Below are 6,998 nucleotides of genomic sequence, written 5' to 3'. Positions count from 1 at the left end.
GTCAGGTCTCAGGGACATACGAAGCCAAAAACAAAGTAATGGCTTCGTACTTGTCCCAGGCAAAGGATCTCATACAGCAATTCACTTCCTACAAAGTGGTCCACATCAAGCGAAGTGAAAATCAACCTGCGAATGCTCTAAGCAAGCTAGCATCCACCAGTTTTAAGCATCTGGGTAGAGACGTGCAGATTGAGGTTCTGGACAATCAGTCCGTTCCTCAACATCAAGTCATGATTATCCAAACAGGAATAGTTTCATGGATAAAACCCATCATGGAATATATGTACTCCGGTAGTTTAACAGAAGACAAAATCATGGCACGAAAGATCCTTCACAAAGCGATCTTTTATCAAGTTCAAGATGACGTGCTATAAGAATATCCTTCCTCAGTCCACTACTTCGATGCGTAGACTTGGAGGATGCCAGTTACCTAATCAGAGAAATAGATGAAGGCATCTACGGGCTACATGCAGGACCGAGGATGGTGGTGGCGAAGATCATGAATGTGGGGTATTACTGGCCGAGCATGCACACGGACACAATAAAAGAAATCGGGAAGTGTGATTCTTGTCAAAGGCATGCGCCACATATACTTCGACCCCAGAACAAGTTAATCCCAGTGACTTCTGCGTGGCCTTTCCAAAAATGGGCCATAGACATTATGGGTCCATTCCCAAAAGCACCAGGGCGGGTGAAGTTTTTGTTGGTCGCAATTGATTATTTCACCAATGGGTGGAGGCCAAGCCATTAGCACATATCACGGCGGCGACATAAAGAAATTCCTTTAGGAATTCCTCATATGTCGTTTTGGCCTCCCTCAGACGTTGGTTAGTGACAACAGTACCCAATTTGCCGACAAGGGTCTTCAAGAATGGTTATCAGAATTGCATATCTAGCAAGTTTTCACATCGGTAGCTCATCCACAAGCCAATGGGCAAATGGAGTGAGCCAATCGAAGTATAGAGGATGGCATCCAAGCCCGGTTGGGAACAAAAAAACCATATGGGTAGACGAGTTGCCACATATTTTGTGGGCACACAGAACCAATAAGAAAACAAGCCACTCTGAACCCCCATTCAGCTTAACATATGGAACGGGAGCGATGATTCCTACTGAGATCGGTGTCCCATCTGCATGAATCCTTTGATTGAAGACAATGAAAAGGAGCTACGATTGAACCTAGACCTCCTAGAAGAGCGAAGAGAGTTGGCAGTCAAACGAGAAAGCAAATACAAACGCCAAATCCAAAAATATTATCATGCGCGTGTAAAGATATGCAAGTACAACAAAGGGGATTATGTGTTCCGGGACAATGAAGCGTCAAATGCTGAGTCACCAGGAAAACTAGCTCCTGCTTGGGAGGGGCCCTATGAAATAGATGAAGTCTTGGGAAAAGGCGCATACAAGTTGAAAAAACTAGAAGGAACGTCGATTCCTAGAACATGGAATGTGGCACAATTAAAACGGTGCTACTTATGAGCCTGAGTGCTCTGTGATGGGCCTGCGTGCCTATTATGGGCATGTGTGCCTATTATTGGCCTGCGTGCCATTTACCAAGCATGCATGCCATTTTGCTGGCCTGCGTGCCAAGTTTTCTTTTTCATGTAATGAATAGCGAGTTACTTGTTAATATAAAACAAAATTTGTGAGCCAAATTCTCATGAAAATTAGTTAAGTATTATCGACCTGCACGTCATTTATGATAATTTTTATTTCCATATATATGCCTGCGTGCCATTAAAGGGACTAATCCTATATTTTGGATATATGGCGGGTTTAGTTAACATTTATTTTGTAATAATCAACAAGACAAAATATAAAACCCATGTCATGTATACAATCAAAAAAGGGATTACAAAGATGGAAACAGAATAGATTACAACATAAAACAGAAGGTCATTCTTCATCTTGAAGATAGCTGCGTAGCTGCTGGACACCATCTTGTTGGGAAGCAAATTCTTGAATAGCATCCCGGATTGGGAAGAGAAGATTATCAAAGGCTTCCAAATCCTCGGCATACTTGGTGTTAGTATCCACAACATGCAAGGCAAAATTTTCCATGGGACGACCCTCCTGTGCAAAGGAAACTCCCTCACGGAAACCCTCCTTGCGACCGGAATCATATGAGGCGCGAAGAAGTCGCGCAAGGTGGTCCCCCTGGATGGTTCCTTCATGTATATGGGAGATAGTATGAAAAAGGGAAGCAGTGATTATGATTCAACACAGAATAAAAAGACAAAGTGAAGTGCGAAGGAAAACTGTACCTTAGGAAGACCTTGGCTCATAAGCCACGCCCTATCATCAATAGCATGCCCAGCGCTCAGTTTAAGATCACCCTGCTCACCAATGAGTCAAGTATTGTCTCTAATCAAATCCTCAATTAAAGTATCTTTGGCGGCAGAGGCGGCGTGCAAGGAACTGATAACACAGCAAACTGGGTCTCCAAGGCCGACTTTGCATCTTCTACCTTAGCAAGTTCAGCTTCACGAGCATGGGTTTCAGAGCGTGCAACTTCGAGATCTGTAAAAAGAATAGTTAATATTCATAATAAGAGAAAATATTAATGATTCAGAATATACCTGGAACGTCTAGTGAAAGGGTGGTAATCCGATCACGAAGGCGGGTCCTCCTTGCTTTCTTGGGAGAAGCAGGAGGAGAAGGGCCAGATTGGTCCTCAGTGCCCGCCGCCCTAGAAGTCTTAGAGGGAGTAGCTTCTTTCCTCTTGCGACCAAAAGCTGTAAATGACAAGTATCAGAAAATAATCGAGTGGAATGAAGAAAAGCAACACGTTACCTATCGCATAAAGGGCCTCGGATACCTTAGGTTCCTGGTGGGTTGTCTGCTGGAATAAGAAGTTGTCTCTAGATTTGTCAAGAACGGTGAGCTCCTATTTATCCCGGGCTAAGAGTTGCATAGTCCCTAGCACGTCATCAGCAAGAACTGCCAGGAGGATTCCTTCTTCTGCACAAGTGAATTGTATAAGACACCTAGACAAGATACTTAAAAATATAATGACATTCTTACTTTCGTTTGGCTTACGGAAGTAAGGCACTTCATCCGAATAAGGCCACAGGCGACTCATCCCAGCTTTAGGCGTATTCCTAGTCACAAACTGACGAATGACAAACTGAATGGTTGCAACTGAAATGCCAAGCATTCAAGACAACATAATTGTAAAAGAACAAGAAAAAGACGAGATTGTATTTATCCGCAAGCAAGTGAGGCGGGTGGAAGACATCTATGCAAATGGACAATCCTGAAGAATTTCAAGTTCATAAATAAAGGAGATAGCATAGTAAAACAAGTACAATTTTATTTCTTTGAAGAGTTCATATTTACATTACAAAGAAATAAAATACAAATACAAGTCCCTACTACCTAAGCTTCCTTCTTCTCATCCTCGGCGTCACCGCAGAGTTCCTGGAGATATAAAGGCAAGTCACCCACGCAGAACTCATCACAGCGATGTGCCTCTATCCAATCCTTAATCTCGGAAGATAGTGTAACAGCCCCGCTACCGCCGCACCATAATATTGTCCGCTTTGGCCAGGACGTACCACCATCGCCTCACGGATTTGCTTTTGGTTGCCAGATGGAGACTTCCCAGGAGGTCACCCATCCTGATACTACTTCTACGTGAGCACGCTTAACTGTGGAATTCTCATCTCATCCACTACCATTAAGCGCCCAAAACGCGTTATGATGGGGAAGGTATCCACCTCCTAATAAAGAAGGCTTTGTTCTCCTCTCCAACTGATGTGGGATGCCAAAATCCACCCCCTTAGGGGTCCAACGTCCTCGCGGGACCTAGCACCAACAGTCCGGTCCTGGCTCTGATACCATCTTGTAACAGCCCAGCTACCGCCGCACCATAATATTGTCCGCTTTGGCCGGGACGTACCACCATCGCCTCACGGATTTGCTTTTGGTTGCCTAGATGGCGACTTCCCAGGAGGTCATCCATCCTGATACTACTTCTACATGAGCACGCTTAACTGTGGAATTCTCCTCCCATCCACTACCATTAAGCGCCCAAAACGCGTTATGATTGAAAGGTATCCACCTCCTTATAAAGAATGATTTGTTCTCCTCTCCAACTGATGTGGGATGTCACAGATAGATTATCAAAAGCATCAAGACTGGCGTCTTATTTGCTTTGGATATCTTTTCCATGAAGTATGAAATCAGAGGACGGACGACCTTTGCAGGCCATGGCATAGCCCTCTTCAAAACCGGCTTTCCGGCCTGCTCGCGAAGAGTGGATGAGGAGCTTCGTGAGGCAATCCCTAAGTATAGGACCCTCCTTGATATGGTCAATGACCTGTGAACAATAAGTTCATGATTAACAAGCCGAATAATGGGAAGGAAAAAGGTAGAATTTAAATATTACCATGGGGAAGCCATGTTTGAGAAGCCAATGCCTCTCAACAGTTAGCAACTTATTCGCCTCCTGCAAACCCCTATTCTCGTCGGAGAGGCGGGTAGAACTAGCTTCAAGTGTTGTGATGTGCCCGTCCCTCTCCGCGAGCTCAGCCTGTAAGCGCTGGATCTCTTCGTCCCGGGCAAAGGAAGCCATTTTGTACAGAGACTTGGTCCTCCAATCAAGAGTTTTTCTCTTTGATCGTTTGGAGGGCAGCCTCTTTCTCTCGAGCTTCTATCCGGGCCGCATCCTTAGCCTCCTCGGCTTCTTAAAGCCTCTTGGCAGCATGAAGTAAGTCCCTCATCCAAGTAGCCCATCCCTCAAACATCTCACGCCCGATTGACGCAACATTAGCTAGATGAAAGCTAAGGGTCTGTGCCAAATTATCCCGGGTGCGAGCATGGTTACGTTCACGCTCAGCAGGGGGGAGACAGTACTCAAAGAATTCTTGGCATGCGCTTATATCCGAAAATAGTGTGTCATTGCCAAGACTCCATGAGGGGATGAAGGTAGCGGAGCTCTCTTGTTGAAGTTTTGAGGAAGAGGCTTGTGCAGAACTCTCTACCTTCCCACCATCAAAAACATGAGGGTTTTCGAAAGAATCTTTGAAAAGCACATCCTCCATTTCTACCACTACCCCTGAGGGTTGGCACTTGCATCTTCAATAACCTCAGCCTGCGGGTCAGACTGAGGCGGAGGAGGAGCAGCAGCAGCAGCAAATACCCCAGGTCCATGATTTTGTTAAAAAATGGTCAGATGAAGTAATAAAACAAAAAGGAGACTCATCTACCTGCAGGCTCCTCAGTAGTGCCTTCAACAATCCACTCCCAGAGATGGATTCTTTTGGACTTCTTGGGAGCGGGTGCCTCAGTAGCCTTCGGTGCCTCCCCACCAGCGGGATCATCGGCATCAGAATTCCCACCATGACCAGATACACCAGCGGTATCTGCCTTCCTTTTACAGCGGCGGGTGAGATCTGCAATAGCACGCACAATTCCCGCGTAATCAACAGCTGAATTATCAGGGGACAATGATCCTTCACTAGACGAATCCTCGCTAGACGAACCCTCGCTAGAAGAAAGGATGATCGTTTCGTCTGAATACATAATGGTAAGAGGACGGGGGTTCAGAATGCACACACCTTGAGTCACGGCAGCCTCGTTAACCGCGGGTTCCAAGCACCCGCGGATAGGAAAACTAAAGTTTTCCTTGGTCTGCTCAAGAATGGGCAGCTGCCCAATTCGAGTGGGCGTCGGAACATGTTTCCAGCAATCGTAGGGATGAGAACGTCAAAAGTTGTGCTTTCCTCTGAAACAAAAGCCAGTTAGAAAAAAAAACAGGAAAGAGAGAGAAGAAATGACTGCTTACTTCCATCATCCCTAGAGAAGTACGGGATCTCGTCCGGGAACGGCCACAAGCGGCTCATTCCCACCAGCACAAGCGCAGACTCCGGGATAAGACCATCGGAGTAGGAGACCACGTCAGGGTGTCATACCGTAGCTGATTATTTTTATCAGCCACAGGAAGACCAGAAAATTTCTGGGTCAAGGAACGGTATACCTAACGTCCACATTGATCCAAAAAAATTTTGTTTTCCAGTCATGAGCGCTCGGCGGAGGCTTGGTTCCTATTGCCACCAGCTCCCATGGACCTGGAGCTTGTAGATGGCAAGAAAACGCTCCACGGAAGGCTCTTCACCCAATGTTTGGCGGTAAAACTCGAAGTTTCGCAGCCGCATAAGCCCATAAGGGTGCATCTGGTGTATATGATTCCAGTTGTAGTAAGGAAGTTGCCAGTGGTAAAAAAACTCCCCATATAGGGCAATCTTTCCTGACGGTGGGATTACTGGCCGTCGAACCGGCAGCAGGGAATTCCGACGCCCACTCCGGCGTCAATACGTAGAGATTGACGATGTCTTGGAAGTCTCCCTCTTTCCAATTAAACCGGATATGCTCAATAGTAGATGGGGACCTTTTCTTTTCCCACCAGCCATTAAAGCAACGGTAAATATCACACAACGAGCTATGTTGTAACGGAGAAGAAGCAGAATGAGAAGATGGATAGTTATCAGAAAATTTTCGCAAGTAGACTGATAATGGAAACACTCACCCCCTTTTATACCCATCGCAATTAATGTGATATGAAGGGGAACAGCTCACCACAAAGACATTGTCCAATAAGGAAACAACACGTTAGGTGGGAACTAACAAAAACGAAATTATTTTGAATCAGTCGCCTAAAAATACGTGCAAACATCTCGAAAGACACCCCTGACAAGACTCAGACTGAAACCGTCACATCTTCGAAGACGAAACAGCGACCCTAGTCCAAAAGGAATTCCACCCACGAACTCAACTACGCTAAGGGACAGAGCAGTGAGTCCATAATTCCACCCACGACATCACATCACGGAAGAAACAATGCACTGGGGGGACTTATAGATGTAGGGTAGTAAAACTACCCGCGGACCAGGAGACACGCCTCGCGGGCCTCCACAACAACTCACGGATTACCATTGAGCATCCGCGAAAGGAACCCGCAAGCCATAGAATGCTCAATGGTATGCGCTAAACATCAC

Source organism: Bidens hawaiensis, unplaced genomic scaffold, assembly GCF_021521415.1.
Source record: "Bidens hawaiensis isolate Kalapana, Puna unplaced genomic scaffold, B.hawaiensis_p1.1 tig00005013_1, whole genome shotgun sequence".
In the NCBI taxonomy this organism is placed as follows: Eukaryota; Viridiplantae; Streptophyta; class Magnoliopsida; order Asterales; family Asteraceae; genus Bidens; species Bidens hawaiensis.
This window is presented reverse-complemented; position numbering follows the sequence as displayed.